The 22,966-nt window shown below is 40.9% G+C and overlaps 1 protein-coding gene and 1 long non-coding RNA gene across 9 annotated transcripts in view; one reads left to right on the top strand and one right to left on the bottom strand.

The window, feature by feature from the left end:
- Positions 1–22,966, bottom strand: part of CMSS1 (cms1 ribosomal small subunit homolog) — a 364,144-nt gene that overhangs the window by 56,848 nt on the left and 284,330 nt on the right. The gene's annotated exons all lie outside the window — the stretch shown is intronic.
- LOC140896255 (uncharacterized) overlaps positions 4,858–22,966 on the top strand; it is a 144,586-nt gene continuing 126,477 nt past the window's right edge. Inside the window, exon 1 of the long non-coding RNA XR_012154492.2 lies at positions 4,858–5,097. This is a non-coding gene — a long non-coding RNA (uncharacterized LOC140896255). The remainder of the gene's footprint in view (positions 5,098–22,966) is intronic.

Below are 22,966 nucleotides of genomic sequence, written 5' to 3'. Positions count from 1 at the left end.
CCTTTCCTGATCACTCTTGTTACCGTCTGTATGTTAACACCCATTGTTTCATGTTCTCTGTGTATATAAAATCTCCCCACTACATTTTCCACTGTATGCGTCCGATGAAATGAGCTGTAGCTCACGAAAGCTTATGCTCAAATAAATTTGTTAGTCTCTAAGGTGCCACAAGTTCTCCTTTTCTTTTTATGGATACAGACTAACACGGCTGCTACTCTGAAATCTGTCATATATTACTAGCACTCACTACATTACAAGTATTTTCCAAACATTCCAAGGAGCCCACAGTCTACAGACAAACAACAAGACAAAAGTTAGGGGAAAGGAAACAGCAACAGTCAATTTATATTCAAGTCAGCTTAATTCACTATAAGCAGGAAGATAGAAATGGGTCTTTTAGAAGGATTAATATGTGGACAACCAGTGCAAAATATCCATAGAGAACTTTGACGAGGCATGAGTTAATATTTAACTCTATAGTTAAAGGGATTGTCTCAGGCTATGAGGTTTAGGAACCTCCAGAACTTACACAGCAACCTTACAGCTACACCAGAATTTATCTGCATAAAAGGGCATTGGTAATAAACTCCAAAAGAATTAACAATATTCACTTTAGAAAGGATTTTTTCTTGCTCAGTTTGTTTGGGAATGAAGCAATGACTGACTTTCTGAAATCATGATCCTTCCTATGTTTTGTTATTTCACGATGGATGGTGAGGGGAGAGAAGTCTGACATTAGTGCTGGTGAAATGTAGTGGATTGACAGCTCTAGAGCCTGAAGTTCTCCATACACAGAAGTCATGATACGTAGGCAGTGGTAGTGAAAGCTTCCCTCACATAGCCCCACCAATGCACCTCAAACCTGACCTAGAGGAGCTCCCCGTGACACTTCAACAGAGGATTTGGTTTTAACAGCCCAATCAATTCTTATATATAACAGCCTGCACTATGCAAGGTAAAGCAACTAGCAGAGATATACCACAAGCACTGGCTTCTTTATTAAAAACATGCTCAAGACACCACAGGAATGCAGTACCAGAAATCAGAAACCTTGCTAATCCATTCCATAAACTAGATCATAGATTATTTTCTATGATAGTCCCGATATCAGAACAAGGAAACATGCTACTATAACATCATAAAGGTATCAGAGAGTCAACCCACAGCCCTGAGAATGTATATGAAGAAAACAGGAGTTGTCTGGAGGCAGCCTAATTCATTTTTCATATTCTCTCTTAAAGTCAAACACCAACTTCCTTTATTACAGCTAGCTTTTTGGCCTACAGGAGCAAGTCATAAAGATGTTATGATACACCGTTCTAATAGATATTCCATTTAATTAATAACAGGTTTAGTTTATGATCTCTGACTCTAGCATTGCTGCTCAAAGTTAGAATATTGCTGTTTCACTTCCCTCTACAGCTATTCAATCTCTTTTATTTTATTTGTAGGTATATAGTATCACTCATGGCTATAATGCCCCTGATTTCCTTTCTGAGACTTGTTTTACCATTAAGAATAGTGTGGCATGCATATGAACTAGCTGAAGCAATCTCAGACTGAAGAAGGGCAAAAATAATATCTATCTTTAAAAAGGGGAACACAGAGGACCAGAGGAATTATATACAGTCAGCCTAACTTTGATATAGGAACAAATTATTAAACAATTCATTTATAAGCAACTAGCATATAGTAGGGTTATAAGAAATAGCCAGCAAGGATTTGTCAGGAACAAATCATGCCAAACCAACATCATTTCCTCCTTTGACAAGGTTACTGACTTAGTGGATAAGGAGGAAGCAGTAGATGTGATATATCCTCACTTTAGAAAGGCTCTTGACACAGTCCCACAGGATATTCTCATAAGCAAACTAGAGAAATGTGGTCTAGATGAAATTATTACAAGGTGAGCATGGGGGGCGAGTTCTATGGGCCCGTGGTGCCTGGAAAGCTGTGGGGGCAGTGACTGGGGGGTAGCAGCACATGGAGACTCATGGCCCGCCCTGCTTAGGAGCCCCAGGTAAGCGCCGCACCCCCCACCCCTCCAAGAGCCTGCACCCCCCTTCGGCCCCCAAACTCCCTCCCAGAGCTTCCACCCCCTCCCTCCTCACCCCCTCCCAGAGCCTGCACCCGCAACCCCAGCCCGGAGCCTGCACCCAGCACCCAAACTCCATCCACGCCCAGCCTGCACCCCCACCCCCTTCCCACATACCCTCTCCTTCCCCCAAACTCCCTCCCAGAGCCTGCACCCCTCATCCCCTCCTGCACCCCCACCCCTTGCCAAGCCCAGACCCTATACCCAAACTCCATTCCAGAGCCTGCACCCCTCACCCTCTACTGCACCCCCAAAGCCTGCACCCAGCACCCAAACTCCATCCCAGAGCCTGCAACCCGACCCCCTCTCCTACCCAACTCCCTCCCAGAGCCCAACCTCTCACCCATCCTGCACCCCAGTCCCCTGCCCCAGCCCAGGGCCTGCACCCCAGACCTCCTTTCCCTAACCAAACTCCCTCCCAGAGCCTTAGGCAGGTGGGAGGTGTAGTTTGGGGGGGCATAGTTTGGGGAGGGGGGCGGGTTCTGGGCACCACCAACATTTCTACAAACCTACCGCCCCTGAAGGTGAGGGCACAACTGGTTGAAAAAAAATGTACTCAAAGCATGGTTATCAACAGTTCATTGTGAAACTGGGAGGACATACTTAGGCTCTGCCCTGGTCCGGTATTATTCAATATTTTCATTGATAACTTGGATAAAGAAGAGGAGAGTATGCTTATAAAATCTACAGACACACCAAACTGGGAGGGGTTGCAAGCATTTTGGAGGGCAGGATTACAACTAAAAACAACCTTGAGAAATTGGAGAATTGATCTGAATCCAACAAGATGAAATTCAATAAGGACAAGTGGAAAGTACTACACTTAGGAAGGAAAAATCAAATGCACAACTACAAAATGGGGAATAACTAGCTACGCAGTAGTACTGCTGAAAAGGATCTGTGGGCTATAGTGGATCACAAACTGAATATGAGTTAATAATGTGATGCAGTTAAAAAAAAGGCTGATATAATTCTGGGGTGTATTTACAGGCACGTCGTATGTAAGACACAGGAGGTAACTGTCCTGCTCTACTTGGCATTGGTGAGGTCTCAGTTGGAGTATTGTATCCAATTCTGGGAGCCACACTTTAGGAAAGATGTGGATGAATTGGAGACAGTACAGAGGGCAGCAACAAAAATGATAAAACGTTTAGAAAACCTGACCTATGAGGAAAAGTTTAAAAAAACTGGGCATGTTTAATCTGGAGAAAGAAAGACGGGGGGGGGGGGGGGGTCCTTGACAACAGTCTTCAAATATGTTAAGGGCTGGTATAAACAGGAAGGAGATCAGTCGTTCTCCATGTCCACTGAAGGCAGGACAAGGAGTAATGAACTTAATCTGCAGCAAAGGAGATTTAGGTTCAATGTTCCCTCTAATTTTTGACAGGCCATGTGCGCAAAAAATTTCTTCTGTGCAAATTATTGTGCTTCTGTGCAAATTTTTGTGCGTGCAGTGTTTTGCCGTGTGCGCAGGGTTTAGGATCTGTGTGTGCAAGCACACGCTCACAGCTTAGAGGAAACAGTGTTTAGGTTAGATATTAGAAAAAGCTTTGTAACTGTATGGATAGTTAAACTCTGGAATCGGCTTCCGAGAGAGGTTATGGAATCCCCATTGATGGAGCTTTTTAAGAGCAGGGATGTAAGAGACAGTTTAGGTTTACTTGGTCCTGCCTCAACACAGGAGGCTGGGCGTGATGACCTCTAGAGGTCCCCTCCAGTCTTACATTTCTATGATTATATGAGTGGCATTCAATACATGGGAGCCAGTTGGATGTTGCCAACAACAATCATATTGAAATAGAGAATACTATTGCAAACAAGCCTATGTCCTGACTTCCCCAATAGAATAGAAAATGTGGATATAAAAGTTGTTTTTCACACAAGTCACTGAGTGACATTGTAACACAGTTTTATAGTATATATCAAGTTAATTCTCCATCAGCCTAAGAAGAAATACCCTGATATATTACCACTTAGGGTTAGTGGAAAGCTCACTGGATTATAAATACCAATATCTGTTTAAAAGCACAGTTCTCCATCAAAGGCTAAAGGCCTAAAGGTTATATTTCTATAACTCACATACTTCCTTCTGTAAAACTTCCTTCTGCATATACTCACTCTTCCCTGTAAATTGGTCTCAATGCAAATTACATTCCCCAGCCTACATATGCTAATTTGTAACCCTTTCATACATAAATTTCATGGTTTACCCCAAACCTTTCCCAAAATCTCAAGAAAACCAACAACAAAAGGAGAGAGAGAGGGATCTTAATGTTAAAATGTTATAAATGGAAGCACTACACTAAACACATTGCTTTTAGAAGGGGAAAATGTCATGCCCTTCCTACTCATCTTACTTCAAGGCTCTGTAATGTTTAAGGCTGGAAGGTACAAAATGACTCAAAGCAATATGCCATCTGTTATCTCTGTTCTAAACTTGTATGCAGAGTGTGTCTGAAATGACCAAATAAAGAGCTGTATCTCTTGATCTAGATTGTAATTACCACAAAAACAGAGTTCATACCTAAACTTGTTTGCTACAAACAGATGGCTGCTTGCTTTTTTGTCCCATTACACGGCAGCTCTGTCCCATTAGATCCTCTTTGTGGAGAGTGACAGCCTGCGAGGTCAGTTTCTGACAAGGTCATCTGCCTTCAGAGTATGAAGGGAATGACACAGAAAGTGGGTTGGGTTATATTTAGAGTTTGGTCCAAGTCAGTGTCATGGTTCCCCACTGTCTCACGTCTCTGGGTATAACTCTCTGCTGCTACTCAGCCTACAGAATACAAACAGAGAAAAATCATTCTGAATTACTGTTGTGACTAGGTTTCTCAACTTGCTAAAACAAGTGAATTGGGAGCTCAGAGAAGGAATCATCAATTTCCTTCATTCTGTATCTTTAAACAGACAATTTTCTTTGTGAAAGTGGATTTGCCCCTTTGGAGTGAATGAGAGGAAGGAAATTGTCCAGAATACAGCAGAGGAAGATTTCCTGCACTAAGGTAAGCTTGTTTTACCTTGATGATATCATCATCATTGAGAAACTGGGTCGTTTGTTTAATGCACTAGACATGATTCTTCTGTTAGACCTGTACTCTATTTACCCTTAACATGAAGGGTTTTTTTGGGTTAATGACCTGAATATGGGTCTGGACAAATTCTCAGCTATTTGAGTGATGATGTATAAAACATCAACTTGCATTATTAATATGGGAAGTAAACAGGAAAATGATTAAGAATACACCAGCATGTGCAATTCAGTATCCCTGTCTGATTAAATCAGATTTAAGAACACCACAGTAAATATTACAGATTTAGTATTAGAAAGCGCACTCCAAGAAACGGTTACATTCTGAAAGTAAGCAAAAAGCGTGTATATGAGCGAATATGTATGAATGTATGCATGTGTGTGTAGTTAGTGATTATATTTACGTGCATTAAGTATATGCAGGTTCAGAAAATATGCTTTCCATTGACAGTAAGCATGTAAAATAGGGTTCACTGCAAGCAGCAAAGATAATTTTTAAATAAAGGTCACTCAAAAAGGTGCTCAGGCTCTCTCACATTTCCAAAGAAGTTGTACAGCTTCAGGGCAACTACAGAGAGGATACAGAGGGCATATGACAGAGGTGTATTCTTTTCAACAGAATATTCAGACTGGTAGCGCACTGTTTCCTTGTAAAACTTAAAAGCAAAAGTAGTTTGTTTTCCTTATATATTTTAATCTGTTATGATGTTTAAAAGAAAAGCATGGACAGAGTACAACATGCAATATGTAGTAAGGGCTAGGAAGAAATCTATCCAACTAGAGAGGTGACACATTTATCACTTAAACGTTACAGAATCATACAATGCTAATTTCCTTTCCACAGGAACATGATGAACAGAGGAATCTGTTTATAGTGAAGTCTGATATAAGTGAATCTCTGTTCATAATATAGTAAAGAATCCTGAATTGTTTCAGTGCATCATGGCATGCACATTGCAATTCTTAACATTACAATGAATTTCTAATTAGAGCTAAACATTTCTGTAGAGTGAAAAAATGGCTTTCCTCTATGAAGCTTTCCTGTGTATTCTCCAGTCACATTAAGTTCTTGTTTTAATGCAAACTGTGAAATGATGCTCAAGTAATAATACTAGCACACGAAGTATTAAAAACCTTATAAGTACAGTGCACTTAATGAAATTAATATTTTGTTACTGACAGACCATTCTTTGGTCCTGAAGGCCTTATGGAGTCATTTTAGTGGAGATACACCAACAGAACTAAGGTGTAAGAGCAGTTTAATGCAATAGCCTTGTCTGTGGCTATTTATGGCTTTAGCCTTAATAAACAGCTCTACAAGTCTCACCATTCAACGCTAATGTGCTAGGATCCTCAAATGCAATACTTTAAAGTCTATTTTTGTTTTTGATTTGCTCATGTACCACCCATTGGTGTTAATGAACGTTATAAGGATGACTGATAAGGCTGTTACTAGCCCCCAAATTTGTGACACGGTCTACTTCTGTCCCTTGTTCTGCTGGCTGGCAGAACAAATAAACACACTTCAGGTCACAGGACATCACCATACAATGTCATGAGTCCAACATGAGGAGGTTGTGTTGCTATGTGATGAGAATATGTCACAATGTGTTACTGGAACATGGGCGCATACACCAATGCAACACCACAATGGCTTCTTGAAAAGCAAACGCAAATAGGTGTCAGCCAATTCTAGAAAACACTCAGCCAATAAGTTGCATTGTGAACAAAAGTTCCAGACATTTTTGACACTGTACCACTAGAAGTTCTCCTTTCTGTCCCCAGTGCAAACTTGTTGCAAAAGCATATACCTCAGTTGATGCATTTGAAGGCTGGTGGCCTTTATTTTAGGAAGAATAATAAGGCAACAGGAGAGCACTGCCATTCATATGGAGTTAGTTCATCTGTGCAATGCCGACCAGTTCAATTCTTGTAATTAATTCCTGTCTCCTTTTTCTAATATATCTGCTATTAAACTCTTTTGTATAGTATATTACATTAGGCTAAAAAAGTATAATGCTTACGTTCTGGCAGAGTCTCACATGCTGAAGGAATTTATCTTGATCATTTATCTTGATCACTTCTCTTAACTTATATAAAATCACCCTCTGATGTTACCGTCTTTCCAATTTCATTTAGCAATGTACTTGCAAAGCCTGAGTACCTGACTGATTTTTGGCACAATGAAAGTATTAATGGCTGACATCCATTTCCACAAAAGTGCTTCCTAAAAGTTCATGAATCTTAAAGAATAACTGTTAACGGAATCTGTCATTGTATAGATTTGGGCTAAGTAGGAGGTGATCATTTGGATTTTCTAGAGGATTTTTTAATGTGAGAAAATTGGAGGACAACATACTGTATGTTAGGCTGTAGAAGAAGTGCTAATGTGTTCCAAAAGTTCATTACCAGGTAAGGACTTAATAGTATTAAGCAGTTACCAACATAAACTAAAAATAGCAACAAGTCTTTGTAGACGGAATTGTTTTTACGTGGATGGGAGGTGAGAGAAATATAAATGTTCACAATGAAATCTGAAATCTTTGGTAGTTTTTTGCATATCGTTGCAAATTACAAACTGGTTTAGTTTTTGTGACATTTCTATGCTTGAAGGCACCTGCTGAGTGAAATTATTTGCACAGTTAAAACATTATGTATTACGTTATTATTCTGTATGTTTTCCAAGTGATTTTTTTTCCACTGGATTAAAAGCAAAGTAGATGTGTGTCTGATTTAGATATGCAAAGGTACCTTTGGGAGACAGGCTGAACTGCCACTGAATTTCAATGGGAGTTGGGGGCTAACTTGCTCGGATGACCTTGAAAGGCTCAACCTAAACTCTTTGGGACAATGACCATGTCTTCCTCTAAGGGATTGGTCCTACAAACTCCTTCTCACATGGGTAGTCCTTACCCAGACAAGTATTCTGACTGAAGTCAATGGGGCTGCTTGCTTAAGGACAACAGGCTTGAGCCTGCATCCAGTGAAGGCAATGGGAAAGCTTAGCCAATATCTTAATACAATTATTAAAATACATGTGAGATATTAACATTTTAATATAAAAAGCCCACAAAGGGTCAAAAATTGGAGTATGGTAAGAATGGAGAGCAGACCTGTATTTGGATAAAACAAGTGTGTAGGGGTCATGGTATTCAAAGTAATTCTAGCCCTCACACTGCCCCAACTACAAATATCACCTAAATCTGACCTCACTTGTCCCCTTCCTGGGCATACCCTGCTCAGCAGGATTTCTTCTCCCCAGCCCTTTTCAGAATGATCAGGGGCTGACACCTGAGCGAGCCTTATGGCTCATTTCTGCTGGGCTGTGCCAGTGGAGTCCTCTCTCACCCCAGCCTTTATGGGGGTCTTGGTGCTCTGGCATCTTTGCCCCCCTTCCCTGGAGAGGGAAAAAGGCAGCAACAGGGCTCGAGTTCTTTGTGATCTCCCTTCGAGGATGGAAGGAGAGAGACACCAAGTAGATCTTCACCACCGTACTCAGACACAAGAGAGGGAGCACTGGGGTCTAGGAATCAACTTCCTTGCCCATTCTGGGGATTTGGGAAGGCCTTACCTTTTTTCTTTCCCTCTGCACCAAGACTGTAAGGATGAGGAGTGCTTGTCTGTTGATTACCCATGCTGCCAGCTGTCCAGGCAGAACTCTAAGGGCACATTCATCGATTCATAGATTCCAAGGCCAGAAGGAACCGTTGTGAACCATTGTAATAATCTAGTCTGACCTTCTGTATAACACAGGACAGACGACTTCCCCAAAATAATTCGTAGTGCAGATCTTTTAGAAAAACATCCAATCTTGATTTTAAAACTGCCAATAACGGAGAATCCACCATGACCTCTGGTAAATCATTCCAGTGGCTAATTACTCTCAACATTAGAAATTTATGCCTCATTTCCAGTCTAAATTTGTCTAGCTTCAACTTCCAGCCATTGGATCATATTATATCTTTCTCTGCTAGATTGAAGAGCCCGATATTAAATATTTGTTCCCCATGTAGGTACATATAGACTGTAATCAAGTAACCCCTTAACCTTCTCTTTATTAAACCAGTGGTTCTCAACCAGGGGTACATGTACCCGTGGGGATACACAGAGGTCTTCCAGGGGATACATCAACTCATCTAGAGATTTGCCTAGTTTTACAACAGGCTACTTAAAAAGCACAAGCAAAATCAATACAAACTAAAATTTCACACAGACAAAATCAGAACATAAGCAATTTGTCAGTAACAGTGCACTGTGACACTTTTGTATTTTTATGTCTAATTTTGTAAGCAAGTAGTTTTTAAGTGAGGTGAATCTGGGGGTACACAAGACAAATCTGATTCCTGAAAGGGGTACAGCAGTCTGGAAAGGTTGAGAACCACTGTATAAAACTAACTAGATCAAGCTCCTTGAGTCTATCCCTACAGGACATGTTTTCTAATCCTTTAATCATTCTTGTGGCTCTTCTATGAACACTCTCCAATTTATCAACATCCTTCTTGAATTGTGGGCAGTAGAACTGGACACAGTATTCCAATGGCCAGCACACCAGTGCTAAAAACTGAGGTAAAATAAGAATTCTGGTGCTGAAGAGTAAAAGGATGGGTGACCAAATCCAAACAACGCGTGTATCAGCTGGAAATATTCAACCATATTCAGATAACCAGTACTGATGCTAATATGCTTGCCTACACCGAGCACCTCCCAATGCAACTGAACAGCGACTGGAGCCGGGGTATTCCGCTCAGTCCTGCTGTCCCTGAGCCAAAAGGGACTGGAATCATTACTCAGGCTCTGAGGTGGGGCCAGAGTATCTGACCATTTTCCCAAGTGATTCCCTTTGGCTGGTGATCAGGATGATGAGGGGACTGTGACCAGCATCCCTCAGCCAAAGGAAAAGTAACGTGATGGGAGAGGAGAGGAGAAGGCTGCAATGGAAGAGGGGAGAAAGTGGCCGAAATATATTCAAAACTAAATAACTGTCTAATTAGCTGCAATTCAGTTGCTCTCATTTTTAAACATGTATTCTGTGGCAGCCTCTTGAGGGGAACCAGGTGGGAGCCCCATTGTGCTAGCCCCAGTACACAGAAAATGGCAGTCCTGGACCTCACCCAGCTTACGGTCTAGGATTCTTCAGTAACAGTCATCTCAAGAGCTGGACACAGATTTCCCAGGGAATAATCATGATGCATTTCACGTTTTATGCAGGCATACTGTCCTTGCAAATTAACTCATTTCAACATTCTTTCATGCTGATTATCGTGACTCTCAGCATGCCCTATTACAGGAGGGATGATAATGGAGATGGTGCTCTCACATATGGAAAAGGAGGAGGATGGGCTGGCTTATTAGATAGCCAACAAGGACAACAAAAAATTTCAAAACTGGAGTTGAGCAAAAAATTCACATCATTTCATTTTCTGCTGAAGAATCTATTTTCCCACCTCATTTTATTGGTGACAGGGAGGAAGAAAAATCAGAGTTGATACTCACAGCAAGCCACACAGCCCCAAGCTTCGTCTGACCTGCTTTTACAGATCCATCGCTCACAATGCGACAGAAAAAAAGAAAAAACTTGTCCATGGGGTTGCCCGCCGGATTTCACCCTCTGTGCACCAGACAAATAACATCTTAGTGACATCTCAGTATAGAACAACAGATATTCTGCTCTGAGAAAAACAATGGAATCTACAGCCTGCATGCTTTCTCTGTCTGGGACATTGCTGGAGTGAACAGAAGCATCTCCGACATTGCATTTCAACTGTGCATTAGAAAATATTATCCCCATAAGGGGAAATTCACCCTTCCCCTCCCAAAAGCACCTGGCTTTGTGTTTCTATCCAAGGAGAGGCTGGGGACTGCCACCTGCAGTCATGGGCGGGCTACAACACAGTCTCTTTGTGACTGCTATTACAGTTGATGGGCCGGAATATTGACTGCTACTCCTCTGTCCTCCAAGCACAGATTCCTGGACACTGTATCCACTTAGACCTGGGTCTAGTGGTCCCTCCATCAACATATGGCCAAATATTCACCTCTGTAACAGATTATTCAGAATTGGTGAAGAACCCACTTCTGTGGCAGAAAGGGCACAGAGTCCCCCCTGTGTGGGATGAATTTTGCCCTTAGAGCCAACTCCTGGGAAAAATAGCACAACTTGAGTAAATGGGCTGGGCGCTCAGATTAAAGCATGCAAAAAGCACATGAACAAAACTGTAATCTGTAGCTACCACATGTAGTAGTTGGTGTCCACCTGAGCTTTGCAGGTACCACATGGTACCTCAAATGCAGCCCCACTGTTGCTCCATATGCAGATGTTCTGCCCATGCTCCCATCTACAGGCAAATTAGGGAGTTCTACTACATGAATGCCCATTGTCCAGCCACTCACACAACACAAAGGTGATGTTTGGGACTGGCTGCAGGGAGGGCAATTCATGATTTGCCCCTTTGATTCTCTTAGAGGAGAGTATTTCTTAAAATGGCCCTTAGGCTTTGCTGGGTGAGGGGGGAGAATAACAATGAAATCTTCACTTAAAAAAAGAAAAGAAATATGATGACAAAAAAGAGAATTAAAATGACCAATTCACAGTATTTGAACCATTTGATTTACCATGCAAAGAAACATCCCAGTTTTGTGTGCATCAGTTTGGACATTTTCAGGATAAAGATCATTATCTATACCTTACATATCCACTTTCAGCTGTCTCCAAAGAGTGATTACTTTTACTGGACTGTGTCTTGCATTATTTTCAAAATTGAACATAGCTGTTTACAGCTTCCAGGCTACTGACAAACTAGAGCAGTCAACTGAAAATGAGCATTAAGGTTGGAGATCTATTCCTTTCCATGGCAACAGATGTTCTAATAGCAGGTTCACAGATAGACCCTTGGTCCCACAAGGGATTAGCTCAGAAAAGTCCAGAAGGAAGACAATAGTAGGGGGAAATTACTATAACATTTCCACCATGGCCTGAAACTTGGATTTGTGCTCTGAAGCCCTAGCTGACAGGAGTTTAGAACGTACATTTAATCTCGCAGTATGCTAAGGAAAGTCCACAAGTTAAACAGAGGAGCTGAAAAGCCTAGAAAAGCGTTGGCATCAATGCCAAAACTTTGCTGACGGGGCCTTTCTAAGAACAGTGTAGATGTAGACTTCAACGCCAGCTGCCGAGGGAGTGTAATACATGCAGTGCTGACATAATGGTACATTTCATTCGAAGATTACTTAATTTTATTAAAAATATTTTTCATTAAAATTCCCATGTTCATGATATGGCCATAATTATATGGGAAAAGGCAATTAAAATTCATTATATATTATATAATTTTTTCATTTGTTCCTCAGGCAAATATTTCATCTTCAGTTATATATACTAAATGTCACCAGCCTCAGGTAACTTGCACCAGGACTAAAAAGTTAAATCTAAGTATAAAGACTGTACTGAATTCCATTCTCTATCCTACTGCAAAGAGGAGATGTATTTGTGCATATCTATGCATTTTATATACAGACAAATATGGCTTGAAGACCAACTCCAACAGACAATCCCCTGCTTTAAGCAAATATTTTAAAGTAACCTTTCTAATTAATTTTTTACAACTTTTATTCAAAGCCACCTTTTCTAAGAGTCATTTATTGCTGGCCCCATGGCCGGTCATTTACATGGAAAGTAAGAACAGTGTGAAAACTCTCCTACGCACACAATGAACACTATTTAAAAAAAAAATCAATATTTAGCGTGCTTTACTTTACCACAGTATTTTGGAATTTCCTATACCACAAACAACGCTGCATGAGAGAGAGAATGCATAACCAAAAGAGGAAAAAATGCAAGTCACTTCCAACAGTAGACCTTTGGATGATAAATATTTGGGAAGATCTCTCTATGAAGTTCAACAGCTTGAAAAATAATGTGCATAGTACAATGAAAACTGGATATGTTAGGCCAAATCTTGTTTGTCTTAGTTACACGAGTGGTCTCACCCAATAAAATAACTTATGAAAGTAAAACAGGCAGAAAATGTTACTTATTTTCACATCCCTTGTTTGGTGGAGTAGAATTAAGGGATAAAAAGGTCAGTGCTTGCTCTCTTGCTGAAAGCCATTAGGAGTGGTGATCTCCCAATGAAAGAGGTACAAGCATTTGGCTTGTAAATTGTTAATCAGAGTCACTTCCTACACAGGGGACTCTATCGGTGCTGGTGTCACCTTGTGAAATCATTTTAAGGTTTGCTGCCTTTCGTTGGGTCTGCAGGAGTGTGATGCCAAGATCAGCTGTTTGAATTCCCAGTTTGGAACATAAACATGTGCTGTAGCTGCTTATGCAAGTAAAGTAGGGTTCAGATATCCTGCTGATGAGGGTGGTATTAGGCTCTGAATAGAACAAAACTAGCTACTACTTCAGTTTCAGTCCGTTACTGCAAAAGTCACCCTACTGCTATCCCCAAAATAAACGAAACACAAACCTTTTTTTTTAATTGTTTTTGCATGTCTTTAGGTTTCAAAATTAAACTCTCCCATTAGCTATATCAATAATTAGGAGGGGAAATTCCACCTGGAAAGGAGGGTGAATACTTGATTTATTTGCACTCGTGAAAAGTGACAGATTAAAACCAACTGGATGGACACAAAAGTAGCGCAGTCAGTTGCTCTGCAGTTCTTCCTACATAGCGGTGCCAATGCACATCAAGCCTCAGCAGCAACACCCCATGCTGTTTGACTGCTCAGGAGCTGAGTCAGCAACATTATTTAATAGCTTTTTTTGATGTGGACAAGAAAGACATTTCAAGTTCAGACTGAGATGACCCAACTCTGTCAGTTTGTAACATAGAATTTGAGCCTACATCTCTAGGTGAAAAGTAGAGCATTAATCCCCATTATAACTACTTTCACCTGACTGCTAGTGAGTCTATGTAGAGGGACAAGTAGCCTAATTATAGAGGGAACACTCCTTAAAAATCTTCCCTGTGGTTGCTCTCATGAATCCCTTTCAGAACCCCGATTATCTCCCATTTTATAAATCCCACCCAGTTTGCGCCTGTGGAAGGGTTGCTGTTAAGTTGTAGGAAATGCCCCCTCCAACCAGTGGAACACAACACAGAAAATCAACAGGTCTCACCAGATAATGCACAGCATTATCATTAGGCCATTGGAGCAATCAGGGCCGGCTCCTTCTCTGTCGTACTCTTCTGTAGCACGTCTTCTAAAGAGTGCCTTCATAATTGAAGACAATCTATTGATATATTAAAATGTATCCGTTTTACATTATTTTAGAGAAGGTAAAACACTAACTGCTTGACAGTTTCAGATTTTACAATTGTTGAAGGTATATTAAAGGCATTAGTTTATGTTGCACATATTCTTTGCCTTCTGTATAAATACCTATTACATACATTCAGAGGGGGTGGCTCCAAACAGTACACTTGTAGCTGTATGCAGATCTGTGGGAAAGTCTGTTTAGTGGTTGTATTCGGTGTCTGGGGATAAAGATTCCTAGATTTACTCCTAGCTCTAATACTGGCTTGCTGGGATCTTTGGCAAGTCACAAAACCTCTTTTTGCATCAGTTTGCCCATTTGTAAAAAAGGACCCGTAACACTGTCTACTGTCAGGACAGAGCACCTTCAGCTGAGCCTGAGGACTAGTCAGCCCTGCCTCCAGGCAGATAAATGAGCTCAGCTGGGTGCAGGGGTCCTGGAACACTGTGTATAGTGTGGGTGCTGAGAGCTGTTGAAACAAACTGTAAACCCTGGAATGTATATGATAGAAACCACTTCAAGCCAGGAAGTGCAGCCACACCCCAGGCACCCCTATTCCTGCACCTATGGCTGGGTTGTGGTAGGACTGCCTGACTGCCAACCCACCTGGCTGGCTGAAGGGAGCCAGCAGCAGTACCAGGTTGCTGGGTGCTCAATGCTTTGCCCACTGCTGTGATTGCTCATGCTCCAGCCTTGCTCCTCACTTCTTCCAGCCCTACTTCATCTCTGTGTCCCTTTCCTGGCTCTGGCTCAGACCCTTGGCTCTGGTTCCCGGCTCCTGAGTCCACCTGATCCTTGGCTCTGCTTCCTGGCTCCCACCACTGGCCTCCAGCTCTGGTTCCTGGCCACCCCCAGTCTGGTTCTAACCACTGAGCCGGTCTGCTGGCACTTGGGCTCCCGACACCTACCTTACTGGGGTGGTTTGAAGCTTAATTAATATTTGTAAAAGGCTATGGGATCCTTGGGGGAAAGTATTGTAGAAGCATAAAGAATAATTAGTGAATTTATTACCTTCATTTTCCCCTTGTACAATAAGGACAGAAGGAACACAGAGTCTCTGTGCGATCCACTGAAAAAGAAGCAGTGCTTTGTAATGAGCTCCATGTATCTGCCTTCAAAATGTCAAGATGAAAAACTAACCTGAGGCTGGCTCTATCAAAGACACAGATCTGGCTAAATGAGACAGAATTTAACCCTGAACTTACAATTCTGAAAATTCTGCATAGTAATAAGAAATATTCGAAGTGTCACTTTTTCATAGCTTTATTAGACCAAAACTGTCTAGGAGAATGTGTTGGCATCGAAAAAAAGATGGAGAGGGATCATGTCTATCCAAAGGGTTTGACTGTTGCACACAACCCAAGGAATAACTGGAGAAAGATTTTGTAAAGCTAGGGTTGGAATACATGGTACAGAGGACACAGAAGCAGTATTTTCTCTAGGCCCTGAAGGTCTCGGTGCAGGAGACAATGCCTCATAATGCAAATATCCTCCAATTCCCTGCACAATTTCACACACACTGAATTTCTCACTCTAGGCCCTGTGAGGAACTGTGGTTTCTTCCTCCTTTCCTTTATAGCAAAATCAATGCCACGAAAACACACAAAGGTGGAAGAACTTTATCATTGTTACAAAGGAGTCTGGATAGGTATCACTATTAGTGAAGAGGACAGCAGCATCTAGATGTAACAGCTTTCAGAGTTGTTTTTGCCAGTTACCAAAACTAGCAACATTCAAAAGAGTCAAAGAGTTAAACTACAGAAGTAAAAAGAAAAGGAGTACTAGTGGCACCTTAGAGACGAACCAATTTATTTGAGCATAAGCTTTCATGAGCTACAGCTCACTTCATCGGCTGCATAAGTGAGCTGTAGCTCACGAAAGCTTATGCTCAAATAAATTGGTTCGTCTCTAAGGTGCCACTAGTACTCCTTTTCTTTTTGCAAATACAGACTAACACGGCTGTTACTCTGAAACTACAGAAGTAATAAATGATCTCAAGACAAGATCAATGTAATGTTTTACTGGTTGCATGTTGCTGGGAAGGAACATCTATCCATAAGTTACTTCGTCAAACAACCAGTAATAAAACCAGAGACCAAAGTAGTGAGAGAAGAATTAGTCCTATATATTTGGCGATGATGTCTGGTCTGGCTTGATTTCTGACTGAAGTGGCCAGATAGCTCTGTTGGGGGGAGGAGGGGAAAAAGGGAGAGAGAGAGAGATGAAGGTCAGCAGAGAGGTGTCATCAGGCTGTGTTGAACATAAAGCCTTGGAGGACATAAACAAACACTGGTTGAATGGAAGTTTCAGTTGAGTAAGGTTTAATTAATCAGAGCTGTCTTGTATTCTAAATTCCCATTTACCTCATCTAACTCTGCAGACTGAAATACTGATTTTAGAATATCTTTTAACTTTGTTTTAATAAACTCTTTACGGTTTCTTGCAAGCCTCAGAGATAACAATTTATTTTTGATGTTTTCTCATTCCTGTGATGGAGACTTTAAATACTCTCTCATCCTATAAATCTGTATGGTAACAGCTGCTATATATTGCGTATAAATTCAGGTGCCAAATCCTTTTTCAATACATTTCTTAATCTTTAGGATCCTGAATTTCCCGTCAAAAATTATTTTTCATAATTGCAGAACATTTTAAAAATACTTAGACCTCCATTACCTGGATTATTATTAACTCTGATGTCATGAGGCCTGGATATCAGAGTATTAGTCTTACAAAGACATGCCACCATTATATGTAGTTAAAACATTTAGTCGCAAGTTAAAAAAAGTATTACTTACCATTTTATAACCATTCATTAGATTACATACATTCAAAATCAATAGTGACTACAGATAAGAATCAAATTATACATGCTGAAATCTTGCACAGTTTCCAGAATAACCCCAAACGCTGTGATGTATATTAATTTGATATATTTAAACTTAATCAATTATATATCTTTCTGACAAATACATGGTGAATGACAAACTGCCAAGTAGTGTGGGCCCAACATTTAGATTTTGTGTAAAAACATTATGAAACCCAATAAAAATGACCTTATGCACATTTTAAAATTTACAATAAACACGGCTTGTTTTATTTTCTCATTTGCAGCCCAAACTTATGAGAACCAGAATCAGAAATTAAAACTTTCTAGAAAGTCTAGTTTTTTAGCAGTAATGGGAGGAGGGAGGGAGCTCATCTTTAAATACATGGATTTATTTTAACCTAATAGTGTTTCCTTTCAACATTTTGAAGTTATTACATTCTGAATGCCTACAATCAGGTCTCTCAAGCTCTCATTACATGGGAAATCTGAATACATTTCTGCTCCATATCTGTGGCCCAACCAGACCTGTGAAGGTGGCTAAAACTGTATCTTCTAGGTTAACATTTGCCTGCAACACAGCACTTCCCCACACAGGCAATAATTACCAAGACATAGGACATTTCCTGAGGATTAATTATAGTTAATATCATCCAGTCACTAATCTCCAGGAAATGCCCTGAGCCTACATTTATTACTATTGTAAACTAAGGGAAAATATTCATCTTATTTTCTTTTATAGTGGGAAATGTAGTTTCAGGTGGTCTGCACTGAGTATTTCCATATATACAATATGAATGCATTGTACAATAGCCATGCAGATTGCTTGAATGATCTCTTAAGAGTCAGTTTGAATTATAATATATCAAACTGTAATATACTTTGGTAATCACTAGTTCCAGGTCCCTGATTTCTTAGGCTTGAAATCAGTCTGAAATTCATCCTACCCTGGAGTGAAACTGCATTTACAACTTGTTTCTTTACTATGCTTTTAAATAACTGAACTTCACTCACAGAATTTCAAGGACTTCACTCTCCTTAAAGAACAGTGCATGTGAAAATAACTAACATGATGGTGTGAACATTTCTGAAACTCACTGCTTCTCAAAAGCACAGCTGCACTTGATCCTGTAGCTTTATATGGGTCCAAGATACAGGATTCTGGTTCAGTGATAGATATCGTCCCCAGTGCTCTTTGATCTCTATCCATGTACTCTATCTATCCATCCATCCATGTACAGGTACTTACATTGTGCCAGTCATTGTAGTGTTGATGTGCTAAGTACAGGAATTTCATACTAGAAGGGTAGGTCTATACTGCAAATAAACATCCATGGCTGGCCCGTGCCAACTGGCTCAGGCTCGTAGGGCTCAGGCTATGGGACTGTTTAATTGTGGTGTAGACATTCAGGCTTGGGCTGGTGCCACAGCAGGCATCTCCACTGAGTTAAACAGCCCCATAACCTGAGCCCTGCAAACTTGAGTCAGCTGGCACAGACCAGGCTTGTGTGTTGAATTGCAGTGTAGACCTACCCTAAGGGGCTCTTGTTTGTTTAACCTGCCAGAGTGTGACCACTTATAAGAAGGGCTAGTGAACAAATTAGTCTTTTCTTCCTGCTTTAGAGCACAGTTCATAAGTTTATCCTGATCTCTTATGATAGAAGAGTTCCTTGGCTAGATGCTTTTTGCTAAGAATGAGCATGACCTCGGTAACAACAGCTACATTGCAACTATTGCTCACAAGAGCTCGGAGTGGTGAGCAGGGAGAAGGAGCTCTTTTAGACAGATGGATCCTAGTCTACTGAAGACTTTCAGGGTGAGGCCCATGACTGGGACACCAGTGAAGTGTGTGATGCACTCTTGTGATGTTTTTTGTTTTGGTATATCTGCTTTGCTCAGGGGATATGCTGTTGTATTCTATTCATCTTCATTTGTTAGCCCCACGTAGAGAGAGTAGCAGTAGCCCATCTCAAACTAACAAAGGCGAGAGCCCTTGTGCCCAGGTCTTTGTTTGAGAGAGAAGGAGGTGTGGCTATTTCACAACTAGAAGGTAGAAAAAAGCACTTCCAGCAACTGCGGGTAAACAGGCATAGCCCAGGGGTGGAGTAGGATTCTGAGACCAAGCACCCCTCTGACAATCAATAGAAAAGATGACCTCGCAGTGATCCTACAAGATCTTAAGAAATGCTTCTCCTTAATACAAGCATCACATCCATTTTACTTGGGCTCAGTTTGAGACAGCTGGTGTTCTTCTGCACAAGGAAGAAGCTGGGTGACAGCACTCTGCCTCAGACAAGAAGAATAATGTAGAGCTTCAGAGGGGAAGGGGTCTAGCCTTCTGGAAAGCCATGGAGAGCACTCACAGTGAGGAGGAGCAGCTGCCCATTTCAGCCCTCTGATGAGAACGAGATGAACCATCTGAGACTGTTTCCATTGACTCATGTTTTGTTCGGCAGGCAAGTTAGCAGTCTCTTGTGGATGCCTCTGTTGAAAGCAGCAGACAAGTCCAGAATCCCTGGAGAGTTCATTTTTCAGCAGTGTGCACTTTCCAGTTCTTTGAGAAACTATTCAAGGCCAGAGCAAGAACAACTTCCTGATTTATACTTGTGTGGCCGAAATGTAGCCAATTATTTTAGTTTATTATCCATTTATTGTGTGATGTTATGATTAACCAATATGTTACATCATATATATTCATTGTATGTTGATTAGAATGAATTTATAGGATTATAAAAGTGTAAGATTGATCACTATTTAGTAGAACCAAGTATTAGACATGAGTAAGACAAGCTGAAACACAAGAACCTGTAGGATGAAGCCAGCGAGAGTTTAGTTTAGCTATTTTAGGCCTTGGAAACAAGAAATGATGACATAAGCCAATGTCTGGAAAATAACCTGATGTTCTAAGATTATGGGAAAAGAGAGACCAAGTGGTAATACCGTGCAAAATTACCCAGAAGGTTAATATTAGATCATAAAAAACTGTAAAGGTGCATCTGTCTCCAACATGTGTCTTAACCATAGGATACAGGTTGTGCATCAATACTAATGAGAATAAAGGGAACTTACACAGCCTATAGAAAACTGGGGTTTCTTATGTTTCCAGGGGACACAGACCAATAAGAGAAAAGAGGTCTGACACTTTTATGGACATGCACAGAATGTAGGTATAGACACAATCATATTAAAAAAAGGGGATGCCCAGAATGGGAAAATTGAGCTCCATATGGGAGACTCCAGCAGGAATCATCCCTCTACTGATGATCAAGCCATGAGAGACCCATCAGACCGTAACACTGTCGTTAAGGATGTGAGTATAACTATATTTGTAACTTGTGCATAGGTCTGTGTAGAATTTTTATATGCTTGCCAGGCAGGGCAGAAAATGTTTTCAGTGCCCATCTCTGAGCACCTGAGTAACACACACCACAACACACAGCCAGCCAATCAGCGGAGGGAGAAAAAAAAGCTGGTGCCCACAGTGACCACCCTGCTTGACTGACTCCAGAGCAGCCTTGAGTATGAGATGCTCAGGAATAGATCCTAAAGAAGCATTTGAGTAAGAAGCTGGTATATGAGCTGTTCTTGAGTGAGAATACTTAATTATTTGTGATATCAGTCAGAATCGGAGTTAAATAAGAGAATCAGTGGGACTACTGACTACTTTTCCCATCTAATGGGGTTTGGAGTGCGTTGCTCTCTTTCCTCCAGTGTAATTAGTGGTGGCTTGGTGCAGCTGAATCAAAAAAATGAAGTCATGATATTCAGTACCCTAAAATGGCGGAGACAAAAATGATGTTCTCATTTATAAGAGGATAGCAGTTACCGATCTCACCAGACTGTAAAATAGGCAAGAACTGCTTAAGCATTGCCAAGAATGACTTGCTTCGTCCTTGTCTGGAGTTTTTTTCTTCTGGCATGTTGGTTCTTAAAAGGGGAGAAATTCACATATTTTGTTGTACCAAAGAAAGTATCAGAGTAGCAGCCGTGTTAGTCTGTATTCGCAAAAAGGAGTACTTGTGGCACCTTAGAGACTAACCAATTTATTTGAGCATAAGCATCTGATGAAGTGAGCTGTAGCTCACGAAAGCTTATGCTCAAATAAATTGGTTAGTCTCTAAGGTGCCACAAGTACTCCTTTTTCAAAGAAAGTATCATAATTCTTTAATAGGAAAAGGTCTCATGGAAAGGTGGACAGTATAAGTAGTGGAGATTATCCCTCAGGTACTGCAGGATAGCATTCTAGATAGTTATTCTATTTAAACAGCTTGAATACTTTGTATGTGTAACAATCACTCTTCAATCTCTTTCCCCAAAGTTTATTTGGCAGACATTACTACATTTCACACATTTCTGGAGCAAAACCAATTTCTTCACAATATGTGGGGGATGACTTTTACGGAAGGGAGACATACAAATCCCCCCATAAAGAAACTTGTTATGCCAAGGTGATATTGACCCCTTTTGAGCTGTGTGTGTTGATAGCTCCCATATTAGATCTAATGAATTCTGCAGGGAAGCCTGGAGTCATCACCGTGTTGTTGTTACATGTGTTTCTGAAGCACTCATCACTATAGCATGTGAGTATTTTGCAAAATTAAAGACAGATCAGTTCTAGTTGGAAGAGTCCTCCTTCCTTGTCCTGTGAAGTTGCTCTGTTGCTCAGACATTGATGGGTGATTTTAGAGATAGCTGTCAGGTATCTCACAACATGATTGTTAGGAAGAAACTCTTGCCTGTATACACCTAGCAAAATGATGTAAAGATGGTAAATTCTGATATAGTATTGCCAACCCCAACTGCTCACAAATCATGAGTCAGGCCCCTCAAAATAATGAGACTGGCTTAAAAATCACATTATTTTTAAAAAATGAGTTATTTTTTTATTTGCCTTCTGGTTTCTGAAACTTTAGGGTTCATGTTTTCAAGGTTTTCTTGGCAAAGATAAAGGCTAGAAAGTTTTGGTTTTCGGTTTTTTTTTAAATGAAAGCTTAGATCCTCCAGTAACCATGATTCCAGGAGTTGTGGCTTTAAGAAAACCACCAAATATCATGAGACTTATGATAAAATTTCAAGAGCTGGAGATGTTGGATTCATGACAGATGCAAGTCCACAACTGCAAACTCTCAGTGGAGAATGCCTTGTTTCTGACATCATGAGTTCAAACAGAGCTCTGTCAGCTGGTACATCCCTGCTAAGTGTATGGGGAGCAGAGAGGGGTCAGCACTGAGACATCTGTGTGCTGAGCCTATTTAGGAATTGGAAGGTGGGGAATGAGGACTTAGATATTAGCCAATGTAGAACTCAGAGCACTGGGTTATGCCCCAGCTATGCTTTTTAGGGAGTTAGCCCCAAGTGAAGCATGTTGCATTTGCTTACTGTTAGAGCGGGGAGGAAAAATGAGAAATTAGGGAAATTCTAGATAACTTAAGGCAGCGTTGTGTGTGTGTTTCTGCTTTCAACCTTTCCTGGTGGGGGATTTCCCATTCCCGTTGCTTGACGGGGCAGTTAAATCAGTAGTTTCTGTTCATGTTGTTCTGAGTTGACCATAGTTTTAACCTTCAGCATACACAGCAGGTGTTAAATGCATCACCTCTGCTCTTTTGAAACCTGAGCTAAGCACTCGGCTGGTAGCACAGTGTGCAAAATATCAGAATGCTTGGAACTTGCAAGTCTGTACAGAAACTGCCTCTCCAAGTAGAAAAGCTGGGCTTGAGCCTTGTTCTAATGTAGTAATTTCATGCTTTACCCTTTTGG

Source organism: Lepidochelys kempii, chromosome 1 (genome assembly GCF_965140285.1).
Source record: "Lepidochelys kempii isolate rLepKem1 chromosome 1, rLepKem1.hap1, whole genome shotgun sequence".
NCBI lineage: Eukaryota > Metazoa > Chordata > Testudines > Cheloniidae > Lepidochelys > Lepidochelys kempii.
This window is presented reverse-complemented; position numbering and strand designations above follow the sequence as displayed.